We start from the raw sequence: 13013 nt of genomic DNA on the forward strand, positions 1-13013 counted from the left end.
CAGCTGAGAAGTCTGGTTGCATATTTCCAGCTACTGTAGCAATAAAAACACAGACACACACACACAAACACACACACAGACACTGTTCATACAGAGTGAAATCCATGAGCTATTAAACTGATTAAAGTTAGGGGAATGAAATTAGGGGATGACACAACTGACAAGATATTGAAAAGACACTTAAATTGTGAATTTGTATGATGTGACAAAGAAAATGCATGACATGTATTGAGCCTGTGGTATGTGTAGTGGGGTAATATCCCAGGGTCATTTAATAGAGTTTGTTTCTCCACACCTATGGAACTACTAGCGAGCCACTGAAGTCAGGCGTCCTATGAAAATATTTGGTGGAATGAGAGAGGGGGAGAAGGGGGTGTGGGCCAGTCCTGAGGTTCATACCTAAAGACAAGCGTGTAGTTTGGCTACGGCCTAGGATTTCCATTAAACGGCAGGTTTAAGGAACAAGATAATTGCTCTAGCAGGTCTCCAGCCTGAACCCGCATCGCTTTCTCTATCTCTGTTTCTCATAGAAACACTCTAGCCCATGTCTCACAGAGTCTCTCAGAAGTAAACAGAATGTGTTTTCAACTTTTTTAAAAGATTAATTAAAATTTATTTTTACCTATGCAGCATTTCATACAATAGGCTTTGCTTTTGTATTTGTATATATTTCATCACTAGCCATACAGATGTGAACATCCCCATTGTTATATTCTAATGAATATTTGAATATTTAAAACTATTGTAAAGCACTAAAAACTTCTGTGGGAAGTTGTGACCTCAGTGTGCCTGAAACTTTTTTTATAGACAATTATATGGCTTAAAATCTAAGGCTCTCAACCTAAAAACGCATTTTCTGTGTGTTTTTAACTGCGATATGCCTTCAAAGGTTTTATGAGGTCAGCAAAAGAAGGAGCCAGAATGTGGTGTGAAAACGGGCCTGGTAGATTCGGAGGACTGGTTGAGGCTTTCTGCTGATGCAAACACTCCCCCTGTTGTTCCCTCTGTGTTTCAATGATGGCAAGCTACATTGTGTGACAATACTCCCAAGTCCCTTTTACAAATGGGAAGTGATTGGAGTGGGGCTGGGCCTCTTTCTGTCCAGTGCAAAGTATGGATGATGTTTATCCGTTTTTGCTAAATATATCTAAATATCTCTGAGTTCTTATTATATTTTGAACGTCTTCCTTTTTAACCAGGATCATTCCCGTGATGACTATTGGATGGATTGCCATAAGATTTGGTACAGATATCCATTGTTTCGTTTGTTAGAACTTCCCTGGGATGAATTGCTACTTTGGTCATCTGTCTAGTTTGATTTGTGACCATGTACTGGCAAAACATAAACCCTTGAGCTGTATTTTGTGCTTAAGGCTAATTAATGAATGCTAGCCAGTAAACATATCAGTTAAAGTAAGATAGTAAATATTGTAAAAGCCCAGAATGTCCCTAACATAGGTGTAAACTCTTACAGAGTGGTAATATAGAGTACATACTTATTTAGAATTATTTTCTGGATTCATGTTATTTTGTAGGGAAGTAAGTTATTCTGACTTTTTTGAGACATCTACTACTCTCCTTTCGGCTTATCCCGTGTGTTCGGGGTCGCCACAGCGGATCATTGTCCGCATGTTGATTTGGCACAGTTTTTACGCCGGATGCCCTTCCTGACGCAACCCTCCCCAATTTCTACCGGGCTTGGACCAGCACTGCATCGCTGGGGAGGGGACTTTTTTGAGACATCAAAAGCACTTTAAGATTTTACAAAGTTAACAAAGTTGGACAACCTCTGGGATATTTTTAGCATATTATCAAAATTGTCTTTCAAATTAGGGTAAAGACACTAAAGGCATATCATCCGCATTAGTTTGTCTGACAGCAAATAATGTCATAAAGTAGAGGCATGACACTAATTTGTTAAATATTTATTAAAGAATCAAAGGATATACGTAAAAATGTCTGGATATCTTGTGATCTGAAGACTTAACTTTAGTTGCATTGTCTTCTGGAATAAACTTAAAGCATAAGAAAACAAAAAGGTCACAGTCTTTGATCTAAAAAAAAAAAAACTGAACTGAAATACCCCTTTCTCTGTATTAGGTAAAGAACCCGCCCTGGGGTGACAAGGATAACAAACATGATCCCTGAGAGAGACTGACATTATATTTTGACCTCCTGGCTATTCAAGCTCTTCCATAATTGGTGACATTTCCTAGGTCATGGTAGGTCATAGGGCATGCACAGTTGGAATGAAGGGGGTGGTGATTTTCTGGTGTTTTTTTACTGACAGGTGCTTAGCTGGTGTGGAGATGATGGTTGATAAACATAAAAACAGACAGCAGGCGGGAGGTTCAATGGGATGCTTAGTCCTTTCTTCTACACTACCACAGGTTACATTATTCCCTAAACGCATACTTTTAAATTCTTCTAGAGGTGTTAGAACACGAGGCAATGAATGGATAACAGGATTTTTGCTCAAGTGAAACAAAAGCCCTCCTTTAATTCCCAGCCACCTTCTGTCACTAAAACAGAGCTAGCAGTGGGCAGACAGAGGACAAACAACTCTGTGGATCAAGCACAAGCTAAAAGCTGTGGCAACATGCTGGGCTGCCCCCTACCACACAACCCTCCCCTCACCCAGACTTTAATCTTCATCCCACTTTGTGATCAAAGATGGAATTGCTAATGTGGGAGGAATGGAAGAAGGTGGCTAGAGGTAGGAAGAAGGGATGTAATGTGATGGAATCACTGGAGAATATTATTTGCCAACGCTGTGTTTTTTTTTTTTTTATGAAGCTGAGATATGTATTCAAGTCTAAAGATCAAACAGTGCACTGCTTTTTATGTTTTCAGAACACAGTGAATGAAAGAGCTGAGGTTTCCTGCAGTGGTTTCCTCTGTGTCATCTGTGGGCTTGAGCAGCTTTCCCTTTTTCGGACTACCTACAATATGTTTCCTTATTTTCTTTCTCCATTGTCAATCCAGTTCTTCTCATTAAGCGGCTTTTCTTGGTTCGATAAAAGTCCCTTAATCAGTCTGTTGTCTGTTATCTTCTGCTCTGACTGGTAAAACGCCATACAGAAAAAACTCTGGGCCATGTACGTCTGCACTTTTACCTTTTATTTCCGAATAAAATAGAAAAGCTACCTCTCCAAAGCATGAAATAAATTACTGAAGAACTGACTCACTCAGAGTCTGTAGCTGTTGAATTATCAGGTTTTTAACAAAACAACACGTCTGCTGTGTGTAAAATTTGACAGATGATTAATGAAAGTGTATTCCCAGAGGAAATGGCACATTTTCTCATCTATGATATCACCCACACATGTGCATATAGATTGGAGGCATCTGTCTCAGTAGGGCAAGATCAAATAGTCAGCCTCATCTGAGTCACTGTTGTCAGCCCAAGTTATTCCGGCCACTCCTGGTCCAGTGCACTCCATACTGCACTTACTTGGAACTTTTGCAACAGTTGACCAGGAAACTGACAACTGCTACGGTAATCACACCAATATCTGTAATGTAATGTTCATCTGAGATTTCAGCAACCTGGACAAAGCATCTGCATTGAAATTAGTTTTACTTGACTGGTATTTTATATCGTATACAAAGAAGGGAAGCTGTGCAATGCAGTGCTGTTCCACTGAACATGGGCTATCCATTTGCATATGAGCAACATGGTCATTTGGCCGCAGTGAGATAGTCTTTAAATTTCTCTAAGACTGCACACTTAAAGACTAAATGGAAATAGATCTATAGTTTTTATGATTTCTTTCCATGGTGTACAAGCATTTACTTGCACGAGCTATCCAGTACTGATTTCAGTACTGTTCCAGTACCGTTCCTGTACTGATTAAGCGATAGTACTGCATCCCCTGTGTGGACATCACCGCTGCCTTTGGCAAAAGCCCTCTATAAACAGCAGGGTGTATAAGTCTCTTTGTTATTGCTCAGACTTATCAGATCTATTAGTTGGTTTCCTGACATCTTTAGGTAGCTCCTGATTTCCACTTTCCGCTGTGACATCTATCAAGGCTTGACAGCACCATCCTCACCAAAGACAAGCTCCAGTTAGAGGTTCCATACACATCAGCTTTATACACATGTATGCTTTATATACCCTCCCCACCGTCTGGTAACAATCTACACACAAGCTTTAGGTGTAAAGGTTATAATCACACAATTAATCACGTAGGAATTCTGACATTTTTTTTACCACCCCCATTGTTTTAAATACTCTCGCATCACTATTGCCTTCACTTCAAGTACAGTGGTCAAATATTCTAAGGCCCATCTGAACATACATCTGATCAGATGCCACACCAGCTGGCTGGGTGCACATATCACAGCAACTATTTCTCTGTCATGGTGGCCTCCGCCCATTTAATTCCGTCATTAGGAACAGGAAGCAAAATTAAATGAATCATGTAATCAGAGGTATAAATAAACATAAAAGTATATTACCAAATAAAAAACCTCCTGTCCTGTGACAGAGTCCTGAATAAAGGCAATCAGCACCCACTTTTCCTCGAATCCCTTCTTCATCCTTGTCATCCCTTTCATTTTGGTGGGTCAGTCTTTTAGTTTTTTACTGTAAAGTAATAACACTGCAAAAACTGCAGTCTTTGACAGTTTTAGTTTAGGGGAAGGGCTGCATATGATTTCATGAAGGTATATTTTTGCATTCTGCCTTCTTTACTAATAATTTAAACATTTATGACCCTTTGTGTGTCATAATCCATAAATATTTTCTTGTTCCAGCATGATTGTAAAGTAATTGAGCTTTTTATGACAGATTTTTCGGTCACTAGTAAGCACTTGTGTACTACACATCTGGCACCCACACAACATCCGCAATCATTAGCACTTCTGACACGATACCTGTCAGAATATTTCTTCTGCTTTTTGTCTCCAGTACTGAGGGGAATATCTGCTTTTTGGGAAGTGGTCTAATATACTTACCAGATAATTGCTGCTGTTTGCTGCTTGACAAGTATCACACATGCAGCCTTTATCTGCATTTTTAGAACTTCTAACTGAGAAATTTGCTTTGGTGATGCACATTTAGTGAGTGGAACATTTGCACCTGTGTCTTGACAAGGCTCATGTTCACTTTCTTTAGTTGTAAATAGATATGTTCAGTTGAGCGTTTAGAAAAAAAAATGCACAATGAACAGCACTCTTTTAGGAGCTACAGTGGCTGTGCTACTGATTTCATTACATCATATTGAGCACAGTGTAGAGTCTTATGAAGTGATGTTAGAGCAAGAAACCAAGCAGTTTAATACACTGGTTGACTCACCATGAAGGCACTGTCGACAATGTACTGTTTTTTGTCAACATCATAAGTTTTGTACGGTTGAATTAATTACATACAGCTGACATCTAATAAACTGATAGAGAATGACTGTGATTGGTTGTTTTCTGTGAATGCAGAGCCTGCACGTCATTACTTTATGTATCCAAGAACCTTTAAATCAGAGCAAATTATGTTGTCAGACTGACTTCTCTTGTAGATTAGTCATGGAAAATGAGAAGAGAATGTAATTTTTCTTTTATATTAAGGAGAGCAAAAATTGAAGCATGAGATGTTTGAGTTCATTTGCATTACATGACATTGTACGTCATGTAATGTGATTTTTATGCAGCCCCATATTAAAGCTAAGTAGGACTAAGAGTGACTCCAGAGATGGGTGATAATTGTCTGTTGGTTTATCACTATGAATAATTCCTTTCTCATACAAGAAATAATGTGATCGGTTGTTGATATAACAATAATCCCTGTAACAGCTTTAAATCGGGAAACATCTAAAGTTCAGACAGAATAACAGCTGCATTACGAAGATGTTTCAAAGGTCTTAAGTATTTTTTTTAAAACATGTGCACCGTGTGCATGCCTTTAAAGACAACATGAGCAGTCTTTCTGTCTGATCTGATTTATTTGCTCTGGATAGGCTCTGTTTAAGGAGTCTGGCCTCCACCGCCTCTCAGCATCTCTCCATCCTCCCCCACTGCTCCTCTAGTGTCAAAGGATATGTCTCATTCTCATGTCTGTAGTGTAAATTTTATTCCTCTCCAACTCTCATATTCCGCCCACCGATCCTCCCGTCCCTTACAGCTGCCAAGGGGAGACAAAGAAGCTGCTTCAGCTCTCCTTTGGTCTGGTGATTATCTAAGCGAGAGCCCATCAATCTAACCTAACTCCAGACTCTCAAGAATGTCCCCTTCTTTTAGCTGCCAGGTCGAAGATAAACACATATCTGATCTTGAGAATCAGCCTTTAATGAACCATTAGATGCATGTGGACTGCTGTAGCCTCCCTCAGTTATAACCTCCCAGACTGTACTACATCATGGCCAGTATCCTGATATAATCTGATAAAGCAACAAGCACACAAATACCACTATTTTAAAACAGAAAAATACTTGTTCAGCATTTCCTTCTTTCCACTTAATTTCAACTATTTGCTACATAAATATAATGAGATGGTTATTATTGCGTCTGGCCTCGCAAAGGTTGAATGTGCAGTTTTATTGGCTCTTGGCAGTATTGCAGGAATTCCATAAGGCAGGTGAACAAGGAAATGGAGTTCATTCAACACTACACAATTATCTGAATGTTTGCTGTTATTAAATGCTCTTTTTGTTTTTTTTCTTCCTTCCTCATGAACAGCACTCAAACCCTACATTCTGGAAAGCAGGCTGGATACTTTTACAGTCCATTAAACATACATTTAATCAACATTTTTTTAGCTTGTTTTTATGGTGGTAGCAGATGTGCAAATATGTACATTGTCTCTGACATTGCTATAAAAGTCACACTTTAAAAGTCATATTTACATTGCGATGTTACTCCAAGACTGAAAAAGTTGACTGACACTGTCTTTAATCTTGGTCTTTTTATCTTGTCTCATAGCAACTGGAACATTCCAGTATGTATCTGAACACCTCCTGATGAGTGGGCCTAGTAGATAAGCGAAGAAGAGTGAGCAGATCTGGTTTTAATATAAGTAGGAGCCTGATGAAATCAATCACACAAAAGGGAACTGAACAGGGAGTCACCCCAATTGCAATTAGTGTCAACAGAGCGGAGGGGTGATGACAGAACGAGATGGAAGGTCAAAGGGAGAAACAGTGTCAGAGAGTGAAAGACAGAGGAAGGGATGTCCTCCTTCCCATCTGCATCGTAAGTTTTTAGGGAGGAAATATTAAGTCAACCCCTGTATCTGTGAGGCACACTTCACTTGTCCTGCTTCAGGCTTGGACTGATTTATTCCTTCTCTCTTTCTCCATCTCACCTCCCACATACTTCGTAGTTGAACAGATGACAGAGGGACAGCCAGGACAAGTGCAGTAGTAACATTAGATGCGATCTCACTGTGTTTCTTGTCAAAGTACTGTAGCATGACATGGTACAACCAGCAGACTGCCATTTTCTTTAAAGTTTATTATGGCACGTGTTTGCTAATATGCGCTCTAATTGCTGCTTTTATTTTTGAGTTGATCATATTGACAATGATCTGTGAACACGCTGATGTCGTGGCCTGGCTGCAGACCTGCAGCCTCTTTTGCTTTTCCGCTCCACAGTGTGCAAATTCTGATTACCGAAACAAGACACAGTGCTTCTGGCAAACCTACATGTCTCTGTCTGCTTTCTTTCCTTGATATTTAACAAACACGTCCATATACCGTAGCTGTGCTGGATCACAAGCAAATTACTGTAACAAATAGCATACTCCATTTCCCTTCTGTCTAAAATCTGGAATATTTGAGCTAATGAAATAATCCAAATCTGATTTCAGATATTTGATAAATTTGTTGGCTGTTGCTAGCATTTTGTAATTTTCTTTTGGAAGACTATTGTCGTGATATTTCCAAGTTTGCATGTCGGCCTGTTTCTAATTGACTGACCTGGAGAACACTTTGTATTTCCACATGAAAGGAAGTCACTACTAACAGCTTACAGACTACACTACTACTTATTGTAATAGAAAACTTTTGAGACTTTCACTGAAAATCAATTGTACATACATGTTTAGCAGGAATGAATAGGGTTGGGGGTCAATACCTAAAAGTTACAAGAATATGTTTAATACATGAAAAACACTGTTTAAAAACTATTGCACAACAGAGTATACAACAGAAAAACACAGATCAACACAGATTATTAGTGTAACAGTGTAATCCATACCTAAAGAAGACATATCTATATTAATATATACATATATATATACATATATATATATTAGTGTGTATATACTAATAGTGTATATTAGTGTGTTATCTGTAGCAAATCATTACAACAAACTGTACACTGGAATTATCATTTCTAAGTTTTGCATTCAGCAGATTAAAATAATTCTTATTCTGCTTGTATCTACGTCACTACATCCAAAATACGTATTTGTATGTATTATTAGGAATGCATACATGTAATGAACATGTGCATGGTCTAGTATATGTATACTGTATGACTTGCAAGCACACAGTTACACGAGAGGCTATGAAGCCACTACCTACAGTAAATCACACATATATGTAGCTGTAATAGGACCAGGCATAATCCCGGCCCTTTCCTCACAACCCTCTGACAGTTCCCAGATCTCCTGTGCTGCTCTCTCATGGCTCTTACAGCCTTCTTACGGCCTGGCTTACAGCCAATGTGCTATACACAGATGGCAGGTATCACTTACTTTTTACATGACCCCATGGGTGCAGCCATATCACTTTTTCTATATGTTTTATGCTAGAACAACAGACTGATTATGACTGCACAAATGTAGCCACCATAAAAACCCATTTATCACATGCTGGCCTCACTTACACTGCATTATACTTTATGGAAGGATGACTGGATAAAGACAAATATTACTTTTTTTGTTCATCTGTAATTTGGGTGCCTGACATTTTATTGTCATTTTCCACTTTACATTCTTCTCTGAAATGCCAGGATCTCTCAGCTTCACAGCCTTTAAAAGTACAAAGACAAAGCCTGGACACACATTAACACACACACGCACACACACACACACACACACACACACACACACACACACACACACACACACAGAGCGATGTTTATTCAGCCCAGCGGTGGATTTTGGGAGGTGTGAGGCCAGAACTGGCAGGGTCCTCTTACTCTGTCAGTGCTCTTAGCCAGAAGCTAATAAAGACTTGCATTGATCCCTATGGGTGGGGTGCACTTCAGGGAGAGCCACGGTCAGAGAGGGCTATGCACTGTATGCTGGTGGTCTGGTTAATATGCGGGTTTGTGTGTTTGTGTGTGCGTGTGTGTGAGGGTGGGGCTAGTGGGGGGGTGGGGGGATTTTTTTTCTGCCTGAACCACCCAAAGGAGAATGATCAATCAAGCCAATGAACAGTTAATGGAGTTAATGGTACTCAACTGGGATTCAAACCATCCATTGAATTTTCATTTAAAGACAAAATCAGCAAATTTCTGTCTGGCAAATAGAGCAAGAATTAGGAAGTTGGGGTAAAGTATCACAGTTTGGTTGTGGCAGTGGCCCAATTGGTAAATTGCCTGCCTACTGAACATAGGGTCAAAGGTTCCTGCCCTGCTATTCCTAACCACATGACGAAGTGTCCCTAGGCAAGACGCTGAACCGGCAACAGCCCATACCCATCCTCAGCTGCGCAGTGCTGGTCCCTAACCCAGTGGAAATTGGGGAAGGGTTATGTCAGGAAGGGCATCTGCTGTAAAATCTGTGCCAAATCAACATGCAAACTAATGATCTGCTGTGGTGACCATGAACTTATGGGATAAGCTGCAAGGACAAAAAAAAAGTTTACACCCCTGTGCCCCAGCAGTTAGCTGAAAGTGCTGCTTGTGTGATCCGATCTCCTAAACCATGCTGCAGTAGGTATTAAATTAAGACCACAAACTGCTAACACATTACTCCAACCCATCCGCCCACACGCTGTTGGGAATGCAGAAACATAATTGTGATTGTTGAAAGAGCTCACAGCAAATGTACTTTGACTCACCCAGTTCCACCTCCTCATCCCCTGATGGCCTTCTGTCACTGTCTGAGCCCTCAAGCAGCAGTCTACTTGCTAGCTCATTTCCTTTTGCTTTTTTTAAAGCCCACAATGCATTCACTCAATCCTTTTTATTGTAGGCTCTCAGGAGGAGCTTGTGTCATCTTGCTATAAACTTCAAACTTCGAATTGGCCAGAGAGAGATCGGTAAACCCGCAGTTACTCAAACCTAGGGGTTTCATTGTGAGTGATTTCCCCTGTGTAGGTATTTTTTGTTTTGTTTTGTTTTAAAATGAAAATATTTAAGGAATAAAAAAACATGACTGTCTAATGACTGTCTGCAAATTAAAGGGGGAATTTTGATACATTTAAAGGTTTTGCTGCTACAACCTCACTGTGGTTAATGTTAGCAAATATTAATAAACTTAAATAAACATTTCCTTGCATTACTGAATAAGTTTGCTATCTTAATTGCAGATTTTTTTTCTTAATATTACACAATAATTCAACAAGTAGTAAACACTACAATAATTTTCTCATATAAACTCCAGACACTGTCTAGAGAATCAGGTCTGGACATTGAGTGGAGTTGTTTTTTTAGGGCTGTGCTCCTACTAAGCCAACACCAAGGATCTAGCAATAAAGAAGAACAGCAGCTGCATCCCTGACATCGGCTTTGGCAGTGCCTACAAATAGAACGTGTAGCTGAACATCAGCTCATAAGTTAGAAGTTAACTAAAAGTTGCCAGTGTCAGACACATCCTCCCTTACTGGAAACACAGCTCTTGATGTAGGGGAGAGGTTGATGCCTGGATACAGGCATCACCATGACACACAGAGTACAGTGGAAAATGTTTGTGTTTTGTTCATGTTTATTGGTTAGGGCTGCTGGATATCACATTTCAGTTGGATTTACTAAAATGTCTCAGAAATCTCACTTTCTGTTTGTCTGAGGAGTTTTTCAAATTAAAATGTTTTCAATAACTAGAATAAGCCAATAGTAGGGGAAGTATTTTAAAGTGTCCCATAGACAAGGCATAAGATTAATTTTAATTATTAAGCAATGCAGCAGTAAAAGTAATATATGGAAATGTTGAGGAGCACTTCTTAAACTTTTGCTCTTGTTCACTCTTTTGCCAACCAGAAAATGAATTACTGTGGATTCACTAGAAATTCCCAGCTAGATAATTTACATAGGAAATGCAGACCATGGTAGAGTGGGATTTTTTTATTCCTTGTCTATTGTCTCCTTTTTTGCTAGTCAGTCCTGTTGCCTGTGCCAGAGAAACCCATTCAGATGGAGCCCAGTCCAGTATCCTCCAGCACAGAGGCATTTCAGCTCCTTCAGGGGATTTGACCAAGATTTCCTGCCCCTTATTAAATTATAATCTCCCTTCTACCCCCCCCCCCTGCTTTTTCTCCATTTTGGGCAGAAAAATAGGCCTCCCTCTCTGTTTTGCTGCCAGCTGATCTGTGTGTTTGTGTGTGCAACGTGCAAGCATGTACGTGTGAAACTCTTTGGCTGCCAATGGAAGGAGCAAGTGAGATGAATGGCAGGGCACACATCTGAAGTGGGTCAACAGGCAGATCAAGAGCTAAAGCTTTACTCTCTGTTCCCCTTTATTTCTTTTCTCTATCTCTCTATTTTTCTTTCTGCCTGTTGTAATGACATCCGTCTTTATGGCGTCTTGCTTCCTCCTACCCTTTATTCTGCTCGATAATGAGATGTTTTTCTCTTCCTTGACATGAGTTTCCATCTTCCACCAGTGGTAGCCTTTGACAGTGTGATCTGTAATGTCTTAGTGTTTTCATGGAGCGTCAAACTGTCGAATCATTTGATAGAAACAGACTACGAAAGGACTATTCTGGGCTTTTCCCTTCTGGAAATTAGCCTCAGCTACGTGCAGCTTGGGACTTTTTCCAGTCCTGGCAAAAAAAGAATGGAACAATTGATGGTGTGCAATTCTTCCAAGTTTAAGTCCTCTTATTTCAGAATCCTAGAACATTTCTCACCTTCAGAGCACTGAATCTAAATTAGACATGTGCACTCCCTCTCCACAAGGGCTTTAATTCCTCTCTACAATCAGCTTTGCCTTTGGATGAACTGTCACCAATCATGACACACAGTCAAGGAAAAAGACATTGTGTGGCAAAGACGCACGCTGTGAAACTCGATACGGAGAGAAATTTGTGATTCATTTGCACAGTGGCTGTTTTCTTTGTCTCAACTTTGTCAGTTTCCTGTGTGTTCCATGGCCTGAGCGTCTACCGCACACTTCAGAGGCCCCCATTCTGGCTGAAGCAAAGCCACCCACCCAGTGACAGGAACAGGGTAACAGCTACTTGGAGCCATGGCACAGAAACGCAAGACATAAAAGAGACTAAGCCCAACCTGGTACATTAGGTCCTATACAGTCTATACAGCCCTGCATACAATCCATAATCTTGGACAACACCACCCTGTCTAAAACTGTTCACTTCTAGATGAGAAATTAGTATAATTTTTACGGTAAGGGCAATTGTGCCACTGTTACCTTTAACTGCAACTGTGCAAGAGTGGACAGTGTTAATTTTACTTCCTGCAGGCTTTGCCATTCCCTTTCACTGGTTCTGTCTCCAGGTTGCTCTTAACCCTTCTTTCTGGACCTTTACTTTTTTTTTTTTTTTGTTTAATTTTTTACTTTTGAAGAGTAACAGAGCACTGAGTGTCTCTACTAGTGGACTTACAGAGGAGAAAAAGCACCTTGCTTGGTCAGGTCTTGGCAGCATACAATAAAAGTATTCACAGCAGCAATGATCGTCACAGCGAGCAGGAGGCTTAAGGGCGAGAGAGTAAGGAGAATGGAGAGAGAGAGAAAAGAGCTGGGGTTGCCAGTCAAGTCCTATGAGGCGAAGAAAGAGTGATTATTCTGATTTACAGGAGATTATCTTACTGTTTTTTTCTGTTTAAGATGAGGTCATCTCCACACACCCTTTAACACACTATCCCGTGTATGGTTATATATTCCAACCCAC

At 40.1% G+C, this 13013-nt stretch overlaps 1 protein-coding gene across 5 annotated transcripts in view; it reads left to right on the top strand.

Moving 5' to 3' along the window:
• The window catches only part of col8a2 (collagen, type VIII, alpha 2), a 44879-nt gene that overhangs the window by 13901 nt on the left and 17965 nt on the right, over positions 1–13013 (top strand). The window lies entirely within an intron of this gene.

The sequence above is a fragment of the Channa argus genome, chromosome 1 (genome assembly GCF_033026475.1).
Source record: "Channa argus isolate prfri chromosome 1, Channa argus male v1.0, whole genome shotgun sequence".
Taxonomy (NCBI): domain Eukaryota; kingdom Metazoa; phylum Chordata; class Actinopteri; order Anabantiformes; family Channidae; genus Channa; species Channa argus.